The following is a 23076-nucleotide window of genomic DNA, read 5'->3' on the forward strand; positions in this document are numbered from 1 at the left end:
TAAACATCATTTCGGACAATACATATTCTATTTTTCTCCTCCATTTTCCGTGTTGTAAAAATCTATTCGTGATGGAAGCTTCATGTACCAAGCTACTAGGAAATGAAATTCTCTACCAAAGTCACTCAGATATGTTACTGACTACTTGAAATTTCATAAATTGTTGAAATCATTCTTATTTAGCAAATTCCTCACCACTGTTGGTGAATGTTATTCTTTTAGTTAATTTGTTATTTCAAAACCAGTCGTCTTACTGCTTGGATGTTTTTATCTATTATTGTTTTATATTTTTGTTATAATTCTCTTATTGTAATTAGCTTTAAAATTTTGATGTAAGCCACATTGAACCCAAAAGTAGTTTGGGAAAATGCGGGCTACAAAAATGCCATAAATAAAAAAATATTTAAAGTATTAAGAAAATACATGGCCATATTAGCATATACAGGTTGATGAATCAATACCAATACCTTAAAGATTAGTCTATACATCACTTTTCAACACTGGTGTGATATGTGCTGATCTCAATACTCCCATAAGTAAACGTGCCGCTGCATTCTGGATGACTTGTAGAGTCTAGAATCTGGCTGATGACATACCTAAATGAAGCAAATTACACTAATCAGTTTTCAGCAGTACCAGGCTTCGCACACTAGTCCAAAAGTCTGACGTAGGCACCATCCTCTTCAACTTAATAAACAAAGTTGAAAGAAAGCTGTCAAAATAACCTGATCAACTTAACAGAGCTTAACATGGTTTAGCAATAGGGCTCCTAGGTTAGGTGTCTATTTTCAGATATAATTTTGTTTTTTCCTGAAAATAAGGCGCTCATTTTCAAAGCATTGGTGCTTGAAATGTCCAAATCTCGATTAGGAAAGGCAGAATAGGGCCATCCAACACTGCAATACATCAAAATAGCAAGGGGGCGTGTTTTGGGTGGGACTTGGGAAGGCCTGAAATTTGGATATCCAACATCGATTACTGACAGGGAAGAAATGTCCAGGTATAAAAAGACCGTATGTAGACCTGATTCAGGAACATCCAGGTTAAAGAAAGGTGCTCTGATTCAGCAGCTGTCTACTAGAGAGATTAAGGCATGGCTGCTATCCCTCTCCCTCTCCCCTGAAAGTGAAACCAGAAAGGGATACCAGGCTGTATGACAGCTTCAGGCTTTATGGGTATTCCTAACAGAGCAAGAAGCAGGTCTGAGGAGTAGCCTAGTAGCTAGTGCAATGGACTATAAAGCAACGGATTAAGGTTCAAATCCCACTTCAACTTTTTTTGTAAATGTGATCCCTCCAGAAACAGAAAAATACCTACTGTACCTGAATATATAAGACACCTGCAAATCAGAAGGCTATTGAAGTGGTGTATATTCAGGTACAGTAGGTATTTTTCTGTTCCTGGAGGGATCACAATTACATTCACAGAAAATTAAAGTGGGATTTGAACCCGAGCCCTTGGTTTACAGTCCACTGCACTAACCACTAGGCTGGCCCTCTGCTCTGCATGGATGTCTGTTTGGCCATTTTCTAAGAATGCTGTCATACAGATGCCCATGTCCCATGTTTTCTCCTCTTTCAAAATTTGAATGCTTCAGTTTGTAAAATGGATGTTCATGTTGGACGTTTCCAAGGCATGGATGTCCATCTCATGTATTTTCAAACAGGAAAATACCTGTGAGATGGACATCCATTTGGGACATTCTGACTTGCACATCCATATTCTGACTTGGATGCCCTTTCAAAAATGCCCCTTTACCTGTCTATCTTAGGTATCTAGAACTGAGGATCCTAAATTAGGCCAGCTGATTTATTCACCTACTTTTACAGCTTGTTTTTGCATTAAGAATCTAGGTGGGATATGGTACATCCAAATTGGGATGTACACACTTTCCCATGATTTTTTCATAAGGCTCTGCTGAGGATGAAGCATTTTTAAATTACATTGAAGGACATTCAATAATATGCATTGAATTGCCAGCATGTTCAGCAGGAATGGCCATCATAGGAAGAAACGTGTCCAAAAAGAGTAGTATCACTCAAAGTTTTGACAATCGAATTGCTGACGTATACCCATGCAAATTCTAATTTTGTAACCTATGAGTGCATATGTTAACAGTTACATGCAGAAGTGTTAGATTTAAAGAGCCAATTAACAAGCCTAACAATATTCTCTTTTTTATTTTTTGGGCACTTTGAGCTGGTTTTAAACATTAGGGAGATAAATGTAATAGCTTCATCAATCACTGGAGCAAAAGCTGCCAGTTCCTTCGATTTCCAACAACCCTATTCTAGTGCTTTAAGGGACCAACAGCACTGACTTTAATGGATAGAATCAGGGAATTTCAAAAGTGGGTCTGGCCAAAATGTGTTTCTAGTAGAGAGCCTGGAATGGACAGATATTACTGAGAAAATCATATCAACCATATTTAAAATAAAACAATTAAAAATCATTTTAAAAACTACTGAAACTGATAAAATTACCTTCCAATGAAAAATAAAGTCCACAGTCTGCATAAAGGAGCACATTGAGAAGTGTGCTGCTTCTTAGTTGCTCAGCTTTGTTGGCACTTGGCCTCTGGCGCAAAGTGCCTCCAGTGTTAGGCTTCACTCTAAATGTTCCTGATGCACTGATGATGTCACGGGGGGGGGGGGGGGGGGGGGGGGATATCCTGCTGGAGCTGTAGAAATGGAGGGAGGTTATAAGTCTGATGGCAGCAATGTGCCGGTGTCACAAGAGGGACGGATCAGGACAGATGGAGAAAGCCCTCTATTAACTCATATTCTCTACATTTGCATGCTCAAAATGTGGACGCCCAAGAATTGCCCTACTTATTTATACCACCCAAACTGTGCCCAGTACATGCCTATTTTAAATCTGTGTGAATAAATTGCAGGTTTTTCAAAATTGCTACTGTATCTGTTTACTGATTTCAAGCAGCCTGATATTCAAAACCGGTTAACTGGCCAGGAACGGCACCTGGCCAGTTCAATTGGTACTTAGCCTGGTATCCGGCGATATTCAGTGGGAGATAGCCGGCTGTTTTCTGCTGAATATTGCTGGTTAACAGCTAGCAGACAGCCGGCTATATCGCCTGACATAACTAGCTATCCACCAATTTTTAGTGTTTGGCAATGTGTTTGTCAATGTGCCAGAAGCGGAGCCAGGTTGAAGGCATGGAGGGAGCGAGAGCGAGCTTGAGCCGGCGTGCGTTTTAAATACAACACATTCAGTAAAAAATAGGCACTGACACCAGCGGAAGTCCATTTGGGGGAGTGGCTGCTCCCCTGGCACCCCCCCCCCCCAGCTACATCTCTGCAATGTGCACACCCAGAATATCTTTGGGTGCTTTAAACATTATTGGCCAGTGCTAAATATCGGCTTGGCTGATTATGTTTAAACTGGCCAAAAACAAACCGGATATTCAATGCTGGTCACCGGAAACAACCGAGCATTGAATATCCGGGCTCAGAGCTGACCGTGGGAGGCAGCCTTGCTACCTCCCACAGTCTGATATCAGCCCAAATGTGCAAATCTGCTTTTTTTTTACGCATGTCAATGGGGCCTGTCCTTTCTAAAATAACCTCCTATGAGTGACATTTGTTTGTGGGTATTAGCTGCTAATTTTCAATGGCCTATTGAATACTGTCCCTTCTCAGTGTAGACCAGAGAATGGAGTCCACAGATAAATGTAACAAGAAAAGCAACACTTCATCTGTTTAAACTTGTCATCCTTGCATTTCACAAATTAAGCATGCTAATATATTTGCAGGAGTGCCAGAGAGATCATCTTTCTTTAATAAGTCATGCACCTTGAGTTATTCACAGTAATGCAGAAAAGAAAAACTGTAATTCATCATCTAACACCCTGAAAAACATCTATCACATTTAATATGCAGCATTATGATAATTTCTTCGGTTTTCCCTGGTGTATGGACAATGATTGAAATACTGAATTAAAGAAAAAAGTTAAGGGGTTTTCCAATAAAATAACACAGTATCTGTGTTTGTTCAAAGGTCAGACACAGTGCAGGACAGTGATTGGATTTCTTAGCTTAACCAGCAGTCAGAGCTCAAGAATAAAAATGGAACCAGGTCTGAAACTAAACCAATTAAAAATAAATTTTGGAAAAAGGCAAAGATAAGGCAATGGTCCAGTAGAAGAAGACATATTTCTAAATGCATATCAAGAGTTTAATAAACATAAATGACTTTTTTTCTCATTTTTCTTTTCTTTTCTTTTCCTTTTTTTTTTTTTTTCCATTTTGGCATAAAAGGCCTTGAATTGTTGTGAAGTGTGACATTTGCAAGCTGAAATGATGTCAGATAATGACCAAGAGAAAACAACATTTTTTGCAAAATATATATAATTCAATCATAGGCGTAGTTTGACTGTTTCATTTGGGGGGGCAAAAAAATGGGCGGAGCATATTAGCATATCATTTGCATATATACATATGCAAATGAATATGCTAATATGGAGGAAGGAAATGAAATTTACAGGCAAAATATCACAGATGCACATTTCAAAAAGCTGACACATTTCAATTAATAAATTATGAATAAAATAAACTTTTATTTACCTTTGTTGTCTGATCATGTAGTTTTTCTATTCGCTTTGATCCCAGTGTCTTCTGTTTTATGCAGTGTCTTCTTTCCAGTAGGCTTCCCTCTGCTCCCCACCCTCCCAGTCCCATCCATCTCTTGCTCCTTCCCTCTGCTCCCCACCCCTCTCCCAGTCCCATCCATCTTCTGTTCCTTCCCTCTGCTCACCATCCCTCCGTCCCATCCATCTTCTGCTCCTTCCCTCTGCTGTGCCTGACCTCTCCCAATCCCATCCATCTCCTGGTCCATCCCTCTGCTCCCCACCCCTCGCAGTCCCATCCATCTCTTGCTCCTTCCCTCTGCTCCCCACCCCTCCCAGTCCCAACCATCTCTTGCTCCTTCCCGCTGCTCCCCACCCCTCCCAGTCCCATCCATCTCCTGCTCCTTCCCTCTGCTCACCTCCTTTCCCAGTCCAATCCAATTCCTGGTCCTTCCCTCTGCTCCCCACCCACCCCTCCCAGTCCCATCCATCTCTTGCTCCTTCCCTCTGCTCCCCACCCTCCCAGTCCCATCCATCTCTTGCTCCTTCCCTCTGCTCCCCACCCCTCCCAGTCCCATCCATCTTCTGTTCCTTCCCTCTGCTCACCATCCCTCCGTCCCATCCATCTCTTGCTCCTTCCCTCTGCTGTGCCTGACCTCTCCAAATCCCATCCATCTCCTGGTCCATCCCTCTGCTCCCCACCCCTCGCAGTCCCATCCATCTTCTGTTCCTTCCCTCTGCTCACCTACTTTCCCAGTCCAATCCAATTCCTGGTCCTTCCCTCTGCTCCCCACCCACCCCTCCCAGTCCCATCCATCTCTTGCTCCTTCCCTCTGCTTCCCACCCCTCCCAGTCCCATCCATCTCCTGCTCCTTCCCTCTGCTCACCTCCTTTCCCAGTCCAATCCAATTCCTGGTCCTTCCCTCTGCTCCCCACCCACCCCTCCCAGTCCCATCCATCTTCTGTTCCTTCCCTCTGCTCACCTCCTTTCCCAGTCCAATCCAATTCCTGGTCCTTCCCTCTGCTCCCCACCCACCCCTCCCAGTCCCATCCATCTCTTGCTCCTTCCCTCTGCTTCCCACCCCTCCCAGTCCCATCCATCTCCTGCTCCTTCCCTCTGCTCACCTCCTTTCCCAGTCCAATCCAATTCCTGGTCCGTCCTTCTGCTCCCCTCCCAGTCCCATCCATCTCTTGCTCCTTCCCTCTGCTCCCCACCCCTCCCAGTCCCATCCATCTCCTGCTCCTTCCCTCTGCTCCCCACCCACCCCTCCCAGTCCCATCCATCTCCTGCTCCTTCCCTCTGCTCACCTCCTTTCCCAGTCCAATCCAATTCCTGGTCCTTCCCTCTGCTCCCCACCCACCCCTCCCAGTCCCATCCATCTCTTGCTCCTTCCCTCTGCTTCCCACCCCTCCCAGTCCCATCCATCTCCTGCTCCTTCCCACTGCTTCCCACCCTCCCAGTCCCATTCATCTTCCCTCTGCTGCCCCCCCCCCCCCCCCCCCCGCGAGGTCCAGGATCGTGACTCCGTTTACCCCCTCTCTTCCTCCCTCCCTCCGGTGCAGGCAGCAGTCTTCTTCAACCTTTCTGTGCTCCTGGCAGCGGTAGCGACGTATACACGCTGCCTTCGGTCTGCCCCGGAAGCCTTTTCTTCAAGTTCCTGTTCCCACCTATGCGGGAACAGGAACTTGAAGAGAAGGCTTCGGGGCAGAGCTGAAGGCAGCGTGTACGTCGCTACCGCTGCCAGGAACAAGAAAGGCTTAGAGAAGATTGGTGCTGCCTGCGCCGGAGGGTAGGAAGAGAGGGGGTAGATAGACACGCTCGTCTCCGTCCGCTTCGCTGCTTCCCTGCCCTCTCTGTCTGCGTCCCGCCCGAAAGGAAATGACATCAGAGGAAGGCGGGACGCAGACAGAGAGGGCAGGGAAGCAGCGAAGCGGACGGAGACGAGCGCGTGCCTGCTTTTTTTTTTTTTTTTTTTTTTCATTCTAGCGCCAGTCCTCGTCGTTTGGGGGGGCATTGCCCCCCCTCGCCCCCCCCCAGTCTACGCCTATGAATTCAATAGGAATCTGGAAATTTAGGTGTTGAAATCCAGTGGCACATACCCAGGAAAGAGTGGCTCCTACCCAGATAATTGCCGCTCACCGGGGCCAGCCGTTGATGATCAGCAGCCTTATCCAGATAATTAATGCTTCAGAAAATCTCTACTGACTGCCTTGGGACTATCCAGAGAGTGTTTGGGTGAATCTGCAAGGCTACTGCTAGAGGTGCCATTTTCCAACAGGTCCTGGACTGGGCATGAGCAAGTGAGCCTCTATCCACCCGAAAGACTCCATCTTGGGATCACCATGGCCAGGACCAGGTAGCCCCTATGGGAGGGGGTCTGGATGCTGCCGGGGCAGGGTCTGGATGCTGCTGGGAGTGGGGGGGTTGGATGCTGCTGGGTGAGGGGTCTGGATGCTGCCAGGGAGAACCAGCTCTACAGGCCCGGGAAGCATCGGGCCACAGCTTTGCGATCTGATGCTCCTGGACAGTAAAATAACTCCAGGAAAAAGCTGGGGTTATTTTAAAGTGCTTTTGTGGCGGTGTATTACCGCAAATTGCTTTAGGTTATTTGCATATTTTGCATCTCATTACTAACTAGCCACTTTAAATCAAGTGGTATTAGGTCCAAATAACGCACGTTAAGGGCCAAATAACATGCGTTAAGGCCCTAACGCTGCTTGATGAATGCCCTCCTTCCTCCCCAATGTTCTCTATGCTGAAACCAGTGCTGCTGCTTTTTATGTTGCAGGGCCGACTTTGTGGAATGCACTGGCAGGAATATGGCACATTTTAAGAAGCTTTTGAAAACACATTTATTTGTGCAGGTATTTTATACTGTTTAGATATGTTCATTTGATTGTAGATTAACAGTTTTTAGGAGGATGAGGATTTGAGGGTGTATTATGTATTTTGTTTTGTTGTTTGTTATTCATATTGTGTATGTTCTTTGTACTCTGCTTAGCTTACAGTATAGGCGGATTATAATAATACAAAATAAATAAATAACTATATTTTATGTGTGAACACATCAGCCATAGAGATGGTGTGAATGCTTGTTCTTAGATTACTCAGAAGCACATGTAAACCATAGTGTTCTATAATTTACATACAAATCTGTGTGCTCCACTCGGTCTCTACCCACCCATATGCCACCTGCAAACTGCATCCAAAATCAAATGGTCTCACATCTCACCAGGGGGGGCTTTCACTCACATATTTTTCCCATCCCAGCACTAACAATTCTTAACATTCAAAGGCACGTGAAGCTTAATTCAAATAACTTTATTCAAATCTCCATTATACTCCACTTGTAGAAAATATCAGAAAACGCAGGTCCTGATATTTTCTACAAATGGAGTATAATGGAGATTTGAATAAAGTTATGTGAATTAAGCTTCAAGTGCCTTGAGTGTTGAGAAGAGTTCTTAGCGCTAGGATGTGAAAAATACCTGCAAACTGCATGTCATCACGTTTGGGTGCCAGGATGTAGAACAGTGTGTAGCTGGTATATTGGCATTTATTCACATATTGGACTAGATTTAGTAACAGGTGCTGAAAAAATCTACACAGAGCACTATTCTATAGAAGATGCTCCAAGTTGTGCCATTTATAGAATAGCACTTAATGCCAGGATCCACACCCACCCTTAGATGCAGGGATTTACACCAATTGAAACATGATGTAAATTCTGGCACGTACGATAGGTGCAGATCCACCAAATTCTATAATACAGTGTACATCATTAGTGAATGCCCCTGACCTGCCCATGCCCTCCCATGACCATGCCCCTTTTCCAGGTGTGCAATAGAACATTTGCATGCAGATCTTTATAGAATAATGCTTAGCAAGATGTGTGCGCAAATCCTAATTGGAGCCAATTAACTGCAATAATTGGTTGTTAGGACCCAATTATTGCTAGTTATCAGCTCGTTACTCAATTAAAATGCATGCACTCAATTAAAATGCATGCACAATTTGGGTACGTGCCCAAATTGGGGCATGCAGTTATGGGCACATAGGGGTCCTTTTACTAAGGTGCGCTGAAAATGGGCTGCGCTAGTGTAGGCATGTGTTTTAGGCGTAAACAGATCCATTTTTCAGCATGCCTGTAAAAAAATCCTTTTTAAAATTTTTGCCAAAAATGGACGTGTCAAAATAAAAATTGGCACATGTTCATTTTGGGTCTGAGACCTTACTGCCAGCTAATGACTTAGCAGTAAGTTCTCACATGGTAACTGTGCGGTAATCATTTACACCCTTAGAATGACGATTACTGCCTGATTTCCACTGCATGCAAGAAAATAAAAATTATTTTCTGGCACATATAGCGGATGAACATAAAAAATGAAACTAGTGCCCGGGCCACATGGTAGCCGGGTGGTAACTCCAAATTGACAATCGTTGGGTGCACATAGATGCCTATGCAGTTTAGGAAAAGGGCATCTATATATAGAAAGCAGGGGATTTTGGCTATTTGCATGCATTCTTGGTGCCTAGAAATAGACAACCCATTAAAGAATTGAACTCTGTTTAGTGCACTTTGGCAAACTGAAGATTCCTAGGTTCTAATTCCAGGGTTCCAGTTAATACAGTATGAGGGGCATTTTCGAAAGGCAAGATGGCGGATTAGAGCGGACGTGTGAGAGTGAGCTCCTGACTTTGTGAGGTGTTCAACTGCTGGCGAGCTAATCCTACCCCAGGAGATGGGGAAAAGGAAGGGGAAGCCCAGAGTCCTGTCCTCCTCAGCCCCTGGAACTGTTCCCGCTCACCGGCAATTGACCCTGGACCAAGTTGGCGTTCTTCCACGGGTCATGCAAACACCCACCTCGAATCAAGCCACGGAGGTTTCAGTGGTTCACAGCGATGGAGCGGTCTCGCTGAGCCCGCTCGAAAATGCAGCCCCTCTGCGACCCGGAAGTAGTTTCATCTCCGAGGTAGGATCGCCTAGTTCAGTTCCCAAAGTGGAGAGTAACGAAGCACTCCAAGGAGGAACCTCAGCAATTTTGGCCCCGATAGTGGGAACAGCTGGTAACTGGAGGGTCAATGCGACCTCGACCCCCACGCTCTCGGGATCTACAACCGTAGGTGTAACGGAGATGGTAAGACCGGCTGTGGTTACTTTGGACTCTCTATGGGACACAATTCAGGGGATGAACTCCCTATTAGCAAAGGTAACCAACTCTTTTACAAAAGACATTACAGACTTAAAACAAGTTCAGCAGAAACTAGAGGATAAAGTTCAAGATCTAGGGAACCAAGTTGGAACTTTAAGAGCTGAACTCTCTACGTTGCAGGTGTTTGCAGGAGAAGTCTCTAAAGATAGAGATATATTGAGGAGAAATTGGAATTTTTGGACAATCAGGGGAGGAAGAATAATTTATGATTTATTAATTTCCCTAAAGCCCCTTTGATCTCACCAATTGACATGCTATGTAGATATTTCCAGTAAATATTAAAAATTCCAACAGAGGGTCTTCCACCTATTAATAAAACTCAGTACTTAACTGGGATTAAAAAATTGACCTCCCCGGCTGCTCAGAATCCAGCAGACAATTTAACAGACTTTTTGGAGAACTCACTGGACAATGTAACAGAGAGAACGACTCTTTTGGTGTCATTTGCGATAGAAACAATATTTTCAAATTATACTTTAAACATTTAAATGAAAAGTTTCTAGAGGAACCTCAAAAAATGAAAGTCTTTATTAGCGCTAGAGAAAATAGAGGAGATCAAACCTGAAAGTTCAATAGAGTTAATCGCTGATATTCGGCTGTGAGTAGTGTGCATGTTGCTGCTCTTAGACTAAAAATGTATTTTCATGTTTTTTATAATTTATTCCTTGTGCCTTGCCATAACTTTTATAGTGGTCTAAAAGATTTTGAACTATTCCCTTTATTAAATAATCTAATGGTCATTTTTGTTTCCTTCTTCCTGACATTTAAGTTGTATGACTGAATGTAATATAAACTCAATAAAGAAAAAAAAAAAAAAAAAGAAACGTCTAAGTTGGAATTTGCACGTCTTTGTAAAACGTCCAAATTCGGAGGCGGGGAAAAGGTCATTTAAAAAAAAAAGATAGACGTCCATCTTCCGTTTCAAAAATACTAAGGACGTCCTTGGATTTGGATGTCCTTAGATTTTGACATCTTTGATTTTCAGCAATTTTAGAAACCAAAGATGTCAAAGTCTAAAATGTCCAAATGCAAGCCATTTGGACTTGGGAGGAGCCAGCACTTCTAGTACACTGGTCCCCCTGACATGCCAGGACAGCAATCGGGCACCCTAGAGGGCACTGAAGTGGACTTCATAAAATGCTCCCAGGTACATACAGGTAGCTCCCTTACCTTGTGTGCTGAGCCCCCTCCAAACCCACTACCCCCAACTGTACACCACTACCATAGCCCTTACGGGTGAAGGGGGGCACCCACATGTGGGTACAGAGGGTTTCTGGTGGGTTTTGAAGGGCTTGCTGTTTCCTCCACAAACATAACAGGTAGGAGGTATGGGCCTGGGTCCACCTGTCTGAAGTGCACTGCACCCATTAAAACTGCTCCAGGGACTTCCGTGCACTGTCATGGACCTGAGTATGACATCTGAGGCTGGCATGGAGGCTGGCAATCAACATTTTTAATGATGTTTTTTGAGGATGGGAGGCGGTTAGTGACCACTGAGGGAGTAAGGGGAGGTCATCCCCGATTCCCTCCGGTCGTCATCTGGTCATTTCAGGTACCTTTTTGTGCCTTATTCGCAATAAAAACTGGTCCCCATTACTCTGCTAAGCTTAGCCTGTTTTCTCTGTATTACATATTATAATCTTACTACTATGTAAGCCGCATTGAGCCTGCTATGTGTGGAAAAGTGCGGGGTACAAATGTAACAAATAAATAAAAACTGGTCCGGGTGAAAACATCCAAGTTTTAGTCTTGGATGTCTCTGCTTTTTTCCATTATGGCTCAAAGATGTCCAAGTCTTAGGAACGCCCAAGTCCCGCGTTCACCATGCCTCCAATACACCCCAACAGATGGTACAAATAAGTACCTGTATACAATATGTAAGCCGCATTGAGCCTGCCATGAGTGGGAAAGCGCGGGGTATAAATGTAACAATAAATAAATAAATAAATAAAAATAAAAAAATTTGGATGTCCTTGCGACGGACGTTTGCTAGACGTCCAAAATCGGGTTTCGATTATACCGATTTGGACATTTCTAAGAGATGGACGTCCAAGTGCCGATTTATGTCAAAAGATGGACATCCATCTCTTTCAAAAATGAGTCTGTATATATCCAAGTACAGGAAGCCACAGGAAATTTGAATTTTCAAATGGTTTTATTGATTCTTGAAACATCTTGGATAACTCAGCTACTTAATCTTGTTCTTTTCTATTTAGCTTCATTTGATGAGAGGTTTGAATTAATGACTCTTGAGGAGGATAATGGAGGTTACGAAGCCACAATTACAATGAAATCCTGTATGATTGCCAGGTTTCACTGATGTGCAGCACATTCTCATATCTAAATATTCAGTTTGGGCCACTATGCAGCCTCTTGAGAAGGCTGTCATTAATGTTACTTCATGAAATAGTGATTCTACTTTTCAAGATTTAAAAAAGCATCAATTTTTTTTTACAGGGGGAAATTCTCTATATTATATCAGAAGATTCTGTGCTCTCCTTCTGTCTCCTGTGTGAGCATTAGCAGGAGAAAAATATAATTTAAAACATGTTCAGACAGAAGAGTATACGCATTGATTAAGGATGTACCTTGTCTTGGTTTCTTAATTATGCTACACAGATGCATGATGCTATAGCTCACTTTAAGATCCTTGGTCTTATTGGATCTGCATTCACTCATTCTTCCCTTTTGGTCCCATAAATTCTCAGGGCCTTGAACTCAGAGCCAGTCCTTCTCCCCGTCTCCTAGTCTTTCTTCACTCCCTAGTCTTCCTTCATCCTTACTTATGCTTTAAATCTCTCCCCCTTGGTTTGGATTTCTTTGTGCTTTGCTTCCTCTCTAGGGAAAAATGGTGTGTGTTTGTGTCTCACCACGTAAAATCATGTCTGTCTGCATAGAGAATAGATGTATATGCTCCTTGAAATGTCTCTGTTTCTGTGTGTGTGTGAGGCCGTGCTTGTTCATGAAATGGAGCAGAATCTACCAATCCAGCTTGGTTGTCTTCCAGCAAAATTTAAACCATAATCTTCATGTCAAAATAAGTGATCTCTTCACAAATTATATTATTTCTGCATATTTTGGATAACATTTCTCAGTTCTAGGGCATCAGATATCATCCACATCCTCTATTTTCCCCATATTATTTCCTAGCATTGCTTATAATGTGGTCCTTTTACCAAACTGCATTAAAAAAAAAAGTGGCTTTAGCTCATCTTTACGTGGGTCATTCCTGTGGTAAGGCCATTTTTTCTGCAGGGGTAAAATGGCCGATTTTTCTATTTTTAGTATTAATGGCCATGCGTTAATTTTCCCATTAGTATGTGGCTATTAGTGCGTGAGTCCCTACAGCCACCTAATCAGTTGGCATGTGACAATGTAGCTACGCTAACTGATTAGCACAGAGTACACTTTCTTTCCACCCCCACTCCCATTCCAGTGCTAAAAATTAAATTTTATTTTATGAGCACAAGTGTAGCATGCATATATTTAAAAATTACCACATGATGCCTCAGCATGGCCCGTGGTAAGGCATTTTCAGCTGCCATAAGCATGTGTTCGTACTTACCGTAGCTTAGTAAAAGGACCCCAATATGTAGTGAATTGAAAAGATGACCTTCTAGATTTCTATGTAATATAAAGGATCCTCATCAGCATAGAATAGGTTTGAACTAGAATTCTGTAAAGTTTGCAGGTCCTTGGCATGATATCGAGGCAATGTATTTCATTTCATGAACTGTGTATGTCTACATAAGTACATACATAAGCACTACCACACTGGGAAAAGACCAAGGGTCCATCAAGCCCAGCATCTTGTCTCCGACAGTGGCCAATCCAGGCTTCAAGAACATCGTAACCCCCCCCCCCCAAAAAAAACCCCCCCTTAATTCTTAATAATGTTCAATGGACTTTTCCCTCAGGAATCTGTCCAAACCCCCTTTAAATTCCATCAGGCCAACCGCTGTCACCACATTCTCCGGCAACGAGTTCCAGAGTCCAACTACATGCTGAGTAAAGAAAAACTTTCTCCCATTTGTTTTAAATCTACCATATTCTAGCTTCATCTTGTGTCCCCTGGTTTTGTTGTTGTTTGAAAGTGTAAGCAAACGCTTCACATCTGTCCGCTCTATCCACTCATTATCTTGTAGACTTCTATCATATCACCCCTCAGCCGCCTTTTCTCCAAGCTGAAGAGCCCTAACCTTCTCAGCCTTTCCTCATAGTGAAGTCACTCCATTCCCTTTATCATTTTTGTCGCCCTTCTCTGCACCTTCTCTAATTCCTTTATATCTTTTTTTAGATGCGGCGACCAGAATTGGACACAATATTCTAGGTGCGGTCGCACCATGGAGCGATACAATGGCATTATAACGTCCTTGTGTTTGTTTTACATCCCTTTCCTAATAATACTCAACATTCTGTGCGCTTTCTTAGCTACCGCAGCACACTGAGCAGAAGTTTTTAACGTCTTATTTAACGATGACTCCCAGATCCCTTTCTAGGTCTGTGACTCCTAACGCGGAACCTTGCATGACATAGCTGTAATTCAGGTTCCTTTTACCCACATGCATCACTTTGCACTTGTCAACATTGAACTTCATCTGCCACTTGCACGCCCAATCTCCCAGTCTTGCGAGGTCCTCCTGTAATCTTTCACACTCCTCCTGCGACTTGACGACCCTGAATCGTTTTGTGTCATCTGCGAATTTAATTACCTCACTAGTTACTCCCATCTCTAGGTCATTTATAAATATGTTAAAAAGCAGCGGTCCCTGCACAGATCCCTGCAGGACCCCACTAACTATCCTTCTCCACAGTTTCAGAATATGAAGCTCTTTCAGATAGGCACAGGGATAGAAAGGTATGCTAGCATCATAAGGTAGCAGCACAACCTTACAAAGAAAAGTACAAAATGTCAGTCAGGATTCTAGGGTTTCAGGGTCTTGTAGCAAAGCAGAAATCAGCATCAAGTGTTTTAGAAGGAAACATAACCCTAGGACTGTGCAGGTACAGAATTAATTCTATAGAGCAAAGTGGTGTGGGAAGATGAGAGGCTAGAGCAGAGTTTTCCAACCAGTGTGCCGTGGCACATTGGTGTGCCGCAGAGGCTCCCCAGGTTTAGTGTGGTCGAGAGGAGATCCCTTGGGGGTCTCCTCTTGCCTCCCCTTCCCTGGCTCTGCAGCTGTGTGCACTCTCAAAAGGCCGCAGCCAGCTCTCAGTGACGATTTAGCCTGCGTTCAGCAGCGCTTCCCACTCCATCTTCTGTGGGAGTGTACAAGCCTCTCATTGACCACCTACATACCCAGAGTCCTCCAAGACGTCCAAGTACCGCCTCCTCCTACCTCCAATAATTCGTTTCAGCTGCACTTGCTCTCTGCAACAGCCCAGGCCAGTGGCATACCAAGGGGGGGCGGTCCGCCCTGGGTGTACGCCGCTGGGGGGGTGCTGCGCGCCGGTCAGTGTCGTTGGTTTCCAGGTTACTTCCTGTTCTAGGGCAGAGGGAGCATGGAAACCAACGACACTGACCGGCGCGCGGCACCCCCCCCCCCAGCGGCGTGCACCTGGGGGGGTTCTTTCGCCGGGGTGGGGGGTGTCCCTTCGCCGGGGGGGGGGGGTCGTGCTGCACGGGGGGAGGGGCGCTGCACCCGTGGGGGCGGGGTGCATCGGCAATCCGCCCTGGGTGACAGCGCCCCTCGGAATGCCACTGGCCCAGGCAGAGAGCAAGTGTGGTGCTGAATTACTGAAAGGAGTACTCAGAGGATTTGCACAGTGGCAGTTAGCTGTGATTTGTCATCAAATTGGTAAATGTTTGGGGGGGCTGGGGACAAGGACTTTGACAAATGGAGTGCTGCTGCATGTAAAGACTCTCACCCACTCATCCATGAGGAGCCTTTCGGTGCTCCTATCAGTCCTGAATAAAGGCTGGCTTTCTTCTGATAAGTGGTGTGCCCTGCACTTTCCCAATTTCCACCCTCCATTTTTACAGTGCAAAAAAAAAAAGGCTACTTTCATACGCACAACTTACCTGCGTGTATGAAACCCATCTGAAGCATGCGCAGAGAGGCTGCTCTGCGCATGCTCAGCTGACCAACTGGCTTCTCCCCTATGGAGGAAATCACATGCAAATGAGCTAACAGCAAGCAGCTCATTTGCATGTGATTTCCTTCGTGCATACCGGCTTTTAAAAAATCAGTGAGTGGCAACAGGGATGAGTAAGGTAAGAGGTAACTGCGGGGAGTTTAGTGCATCTGGACCCCAGTTAAGGCCACTCCTTGCTTCTCTAGGATTCCTCCACAGGTACTGCTGTCCAGCCAACACTTTGGGTGGATTCCTTAACTTGGAGCCTTTATCCAGAAGACATCTGCACTGGGGGTCTCTCTCCGGAAGACCTCTTCCCTCAGGGCCTCCCTGGTCTGTTCTGCCCCAGGACATTTAACCACCTCCCTGTCTGACTCTCACCCCTCTAACTCAGCAGGTTAGCACCACCTGCAGTAAGGTGGTTTAAATTCAACCCAGTGAGGGAGTGTTCTTAGGGAAAACTGCCACTATACCACCCACTCTCTCACAGCTAGACATTTCAAATTATTCCTATATTCAGCTGTTCTGTACACATAGCCAGTGCTGCTGACTATGCCAGTATAAATTATCCAATTGATATTCAAAGCAATTTAAGTGGGCAGGAAAGGTTCCTGCCAGTTTAGATTATGCTCAGGGGGACTGGGCAAAGATAGTCAGCAGCACTTAAGGGGCCAGGAGAGGGGGCGTTCTCAAGGTAGCGTCGGGGAGAAGCTTGCAGCTATGCGGGTGCTAGTGATATTCTTTTAATTTTTTTGTGCTGAGGGTGTGTCTAGGGTGGAGAGTAGGTGTGTTCTGCGCTAATTGGTTAGCACAGCTACATTGCCACGTGCTAAATGATTAGTCTATGGTTAGCGTATGAGCTCTTACTGCCTACAAAAATAGGTGGCAGCAGATTTGGCCCTGGACCCCCCTGTCGATGACCCTCTCAACCCCCCTCCCGCCACCAACCCACCATCAACCCGCCGTCGCCGTCTGCTACCTTTGCTGGTGGGGGACCCCAACCCCCGCCAGCCGAGGTCCTCTTCTTCCTTCGTTCTGTTTCTGAGTCTGACGTCCTGCATGTACAACGTGCAGGACGTCAGAATCACAGAAACAGAACTAAGCCCTGCAGATTGCAAGGCTTCGTTCTGTTTCTGTGAGTCTGTGTACGTGCAGGACGTCAAACTCAGAAACAGAACAAAGGAAGAGGACCTCGGCTGGCGGGGGTTGAGGTCCCCCGCCCACAAAGGTAGCAAACAGCGACAGTGGGTTGATGGTGGGAGGGGGGTCAAGAGGGTTGTCGGTGGGGGAGGTCAAAGTTGTTGTTGGTGGTGGTGGTGCTGGCGGCGGCGGCAGGGGGGTCGGCAATGGTGAGGGGGGTCGGCGCCGCTGGGGGGGTCTAAAATGTGCCCCCTCACCTCGGGCTCTGGACCCCCCTCACGCCGAAGTCTGGCTATGCCCCTGGGTGGCAGTAAGAGGACACACGCTAATGGAAAAATTAACACGTGGCCATTAATAAGAAAAATGGAAATGGGCCATTTTACTGCTGCGTTAAAAGTATCTTCCTCACTGGGGATAGCACTGACTGTTTTTTTAGTGCTGTTTAGTAAAAGGGCACCTAAAATTGTCTAAAACTGACTGAAAGATCAAAAAATGATCCGTAAGATTATTCTGCGCACACTGCTATTGCAAATTTTTTCTTCATGTGACCAAGATACAGAATTCATTTCATCTTATCCATGCAGTTGCATGTTGATCTGTGTGCTGGTGATATTGACCAGCAATGTCTGGCTGAAACCAGGCTATGGTCCCTTCCCCATGTCCAACAATTTGCAATGCTGATGAATATTTTTCCTCCAAAAAATCAGACATGTGAAAAACCTGCCACAGTTTTAATCTGTGTGGGAAAGAGTTGATTTCCCTTCTAGCCAGACCAAATCTATTTTTTTACAAGATGAAAAGACATGCCATCAACTGAATTTTTCCAGATATTTGGTGATTTATGTAGCTCAGGAATGTTATAGGATGGCGTCTCTGGCTATGTAAATTTGTCAGAAATCAGCTTCCCCTTACATCCGAAGAACAGTTACTAGTTTTATGCTGCTCAACAAAACTGGAAATCGGTTCTGTGACCCTGCTCCCTATGGACTGACTCTATGAAAATTTAATGAAGATAAAATCAATTCTCCCAGCAGGCACCTTAAATGGGGCCCAGGAGATTTCAAAACCAATTTTGAGGACCAATAATAAAAAAAATCTGCACATGAGAGAGAAATTGGGTCACAGAGATGAATGGATTATGCCTTCATAGGAATGAAGGCTCATAGGAGATCGTTATTTATTAGATCTGGAGGAAAGGAGGCGAGAGGGGATATGATAGAGACATTTAAATATCTCCATGGCATTAATATACAGGAGGTGAGCATTTTTTAAATGAAGGAAAACTCTAGAATGAGAGGCCATAGGCTGAAGTTAAGAGCTTATAGCCTCAGGAGTAATTTAAGGAAATACTTTTTCATGGAAAGGGTGCTGGGTACATGGAATTGCATCCCGGTGGAGGTGATGGAGACAAGGACTATGTCTGAATTTAAGAAAGCGTGGGACAGGCATGTGGGATCTCTTAGGGAAAGGAGGAGATAGTGGTTGCTTAGGATGGGCAGACTATCTGCCATCATGTTTCTATGTTTCTAGAAGATGGGTCAAAGGAGATGATGTATCATGGGAAGGAAATTCAGACTTCAGCACAGTGGAATCAGTCCAGGTATTTCTAGTACCCTGAAAGTAGTAAATTAGGTAACAGTCTTTTACCAGTGCATCATGTTTCAGAGCCAAATAAGTGCCGGCCTGTGGAATAACCAGATAGAGCTGCTGAATATTTCCTCTAACTGCCTTGGCACTCTTTGGCAATACTGAGATGGCCACGGGCGGAGCTTGAGCGGAGCCAGAAGTAATCTGTTAGGGGTGCTGGATAGTTAACTGGATAAAATTAGGCAAGCAAAAAAGGCTGTCCTAGCTTTATATGATTAGCGGTCTGAAACACCACTAACAAGATAACACTGCCAATCTGTGCTGATTCCTCCAATGTAAGGTCTCTCCCAAGGTCCATCCACACCCCTATAGTGACTACCTTAGTGGTCATTGGTAGTCCGGAGGAGTTTGGGGAGTCCAAGGAGTTGTCTGGGAATCTGAGGATGGTCTGGGGGTCTGGGGCTGTTCAGGCAGAAGCAATGCCCATTTGCTCCTGCCCATTCTGGGTGCCGTTCTTCAAATGGTGCCAAGCAGTAGTCTCACGTGACTACCAGTAGGGGTCATATTTCCACAGCCCTGCATATGCGATTTATCCTGGCCAGGAGCAGTTTCTGGCCATTTAATATTTTCTGATTGTGTTGGTCCCCATCTCTGGACACTTATTTTGAAATACCATTAAATAGGAACTCACTATTCATAGAGCAGAACATATAGTTAAAAGCAAATAAACTACTAAACTTCAGATTCTCTTTTAAAAAGAGAGGAGAAACGTATTCAACCACTTTAAAACTCCCAATATAACTACATGAACTATTGTCCTACCTCTTCAAACCTACATCTTCCATACTCTATGGACAACCTCTTTAAACCTACATTTTCCAAATTCCATGGACTACTACATAAGCTATTGATGCCCTCCACATGTCATAACTGTAGAAAACTATTGTAACCACACCAAAATGTAAATTGTAAGCCACTTTGAACTGAAACTTGTTTTTGGATAACAGTGGGATACAAAAATGCATAAATAAATATTTGCATCTCTTTTGTCCTAACCCTCTAACTCTGGATAAGTACAATCATGATGAGCTCCTTGTCTCTGTGTGGGTTCTGTTGAACCATTGGGTTAGGTTATCTTTATTTAATATACCACTCTTTATTGACTCACAATCCAGAACAGTTTATAATAACAATAATTATTAACAAAACGGAAAGGAATACAATATTTCATAGGATAGATACTTTCACTTGAAAAATAGAAAATGATAAAGAAGACAAATTTCAGATAGGAGGAGTAGTACACAGATCGTCGACTCTGTCTGATCCCCTAAACCCAAATCAGTCACCCAAATGCCTGCCTAAAATAGTGGGCCTCTAACTGCTTTGAATCTAGCAGTAGGTTCCTCAGCATGAAGGGCTTTAGGTAGTTGGTTCCACAACCACGGAGCAAGAAAGAAAAAGGCAATCTGTCTGATGGTATCCAAACACATTAGGGCTGAGGAAAGGAGTACAAGATGATGTTCTTGTAGCGAACATAGGATACACAAAGGTCGATAAGGAACAACCAATTAATTTGCTACGTGCTGATATAGGTGGGAAAATGTGGGATACAAATGCAACAAATCCTATATAATAATTCCCACCTCCAACGTTTTGACTTGCCTGGGACCGTGGCTCATTCCGAGTTGGTCTGCTAGGCTCCGTAGATCAGGCTGACATCATCGTAGCCATTATGATGTCAACTTCAGCTGATCCATGTCCAGAGGAGGGTCGCTGGACATGGGTGGCTGGAGGGGGGGGCAGGGAAGAGAGGAGGGTCGCTGGACATGGGGGGCTACAGGGGGGGCAGGGGGTTGCTGGACATGAGTGGCTGGAGGGGGGGCAGAGGAGAGAGGAGGTTCACTGGACATGGGTGGCTGCAGTGGGCGCAGGGGGAGAGGAGGGTCATTGGATATGGCTGGCTGCAGGGGGAGAGGAGGGTCGCTGGACATGGGTGACTGCAGGGGGTCCAGAAACAGGCTTTTTTTTACTAGTAAATAAATAATATAAGGAATAACCCTAATGGAGAACTGACAGGTGATCTTGGGAGGAAGTTATGAATGTGGGCTATTGTTATGATGGGTTATTTTACCACAAATCAGGTTATTTTAGCACAGGGTCTTATTTTATGCAATGAGACCCTGTGTTAAAATAACCTGACTTGTAGTAAAGTAACTCAACTTAACAGTAGTTCACATTGATAACTTTCCCCCTGTTTCTGTTTCCATGAAGGTTGACATACACTGCATTGATGCAGTGTAGCAATGCTACACGCACCACATCAGGACCTGGAAATGCACTCCATGTTTAAGGTCATGACCTGAGATGAGTCCTTTTGTGCCAGAGAAGTGGGACCCAGAGAATACTAATACAATGGGTCACTGAAATTCTGCTCTGAAACCGTAAGGCATACAAAGTAAGCTAACTCTGCAATATCTTGTCCTCTCTGTTACAAAGCAGAATCTTAGAGATGTCCCTTAGAAGGATATGGTTGTGTGTCAGTCCACCTCATGCCTGTATCTTCTGTAATAAACTGCTGAGTATCTAAATCACTTCCTCTTCTGTCATCCTGTCTTCAGACAACATCCTTTGAGGCACAACCGTATTCAGAAACAACCAAAAGCACCCCTTAAAATGATATGTAAATCCTGTAATTCAGTGTGTTCTGTGCAGTAGAGGTTTAATTCTTCCAGCTAGGCCTCAATCTGCTGAAACATTGCTCTGATATACAGTACAAAAGCAGTAACAGAGATGTTCGTATTGGCCCATTGTGAGCTAGTGGCAGGGAGAGAAATCGCTGAAGCCATGAGGACAATGGCCAGAGTTTAAACAGGCTGCAGAAATTTGCTAAGACTCAGACAAAAGAGCCTTACTGAAAGGCGGTCTGCTGCGGGATCCCTTGGGCTCCATTATTCCTCTGAAACAATCCTCACTTAGAGAGTGGATTTGCATCACTAATAGAGTTCAGGATCTGTTTGTGAAAGACTTTCGCTAGGCCTGACCCCATCGTTCAAGATCACATTGCTAAGCAGCACTGTGCCTGTGCCCTGTCCTGCACCACGGGGAACAGTATCATGGGAAAATGCACCAACTTAAAAGGAGGCAAAGGAAAGGGGGAAAAAAATTAAAGACTTGAGGCAGTTCTGCTGGTACTCAGCAGTGAAAATTACTTTGGCAAATAATAGAACCGACTGCTGGTAATTACCACTAACAAGCTTCTCCCAACCCAAATGTGACACTTGGACTGATGTGAGAAAGGCTGGTACAGGCCAAGCTTATTAAGCCTGAAAGAAAAGAGGCTCTTCCCTATAAAAATGCTGCACTTTGCTTCTGCTAAATCCCATAATGGAGTGTTATCAATTGTCCCACATAGCTGCAGTCTATGCCATCATTTTCAATGTATTTGTTTAGGAGAAATTGAGCTTCCATTGCAGAATCTAAGAGTGAGCAAGCTTTCATTGTACTGTGAAAATGCCGCATTATTTCCCCCCCAAGTCTGTACACATGTCATGTAATGCGCTGGATTTAAGCATGTTAAGATTATGCCATCCGCAGGGTTAGGACGGAGCAGGTTTAACATTTCAGCATTCTGCATGACAACTGTTCTCTCAAAGTGCCATGCTACTGAGAAAGAACTGTAGACATCCTTGAATAAGATCAGTGTACTATTATACATACTATTTTTTTTTTTTACCAGTTAATAATTTTGGAGAGGGGGATCTGAATCTGAATACTATGCTGCTAAGAGTCAAGAAATCACATATGGTCCATCAAGGACCTCAATGCTACCATTAAAACTATTTTTGGCAAAACTAGAAGCTATATATTTTAAGATTAGGAGATTCTAGCATGGTTTGTTTCTAGGAGATTCAGTGAAATTTATTTATTTATTTAAAACATTTAGGGCTTCTTTTACAAAGCCACGCTACCGATTCTCAGAGCGGCAAATGAGAGGAAGCCCATTCAATTCCTATAGTCTTCCTCTCATTTGCCACATGGGAATCGCTAGCACGGTTTTGTAAAAGAAGCCCTTATAGTCTGCACAGTCAGAAATATTGTAAACATACATAGGGGGTCTTTTACTAAAACTTAGCTCGAGTTATCTGCAGCAGGGCCCATAGGAATAAAATGGGCCCTGCTGCAGATAACTCAAGCTAATCTTTAGTAAAAGACCTCCATAATTTCTAAAATAGACACATTACAAAATTCAACATCAAATCTCCAACTTCCTCTTCACTATTAGAGAGATCTTGCATCATAATTAACTGAAATGTACTTCATCTCAAACTCCTAAGTATGATTGCTGAAACACCAAAGCTTTAAGTTCCTTGTTAAATACCCCCATGTTTTGCATCTCTCTGATTTCCTGTTGCAAATTATTCCACACTTGTGGTCCAATAACGTAAACTATTGATAAACAACATTCTTCCAGTCTG

Source organism: Microcaecilia unicolor, chromosome 5, assembly GCF_901765095.1.
Source record: "Microcaecilia unicolor chromosome 5, aMicUni1.1, whole genome shotgun sequence".
NCBI classification, from domain to species: domain Eukaryota; kingdom Metazoa; phylum Chordata; class Amphibia; order Gymnophiona; family Siphonopidae; genus Microcaecilia; species Microcaecilia unicolor.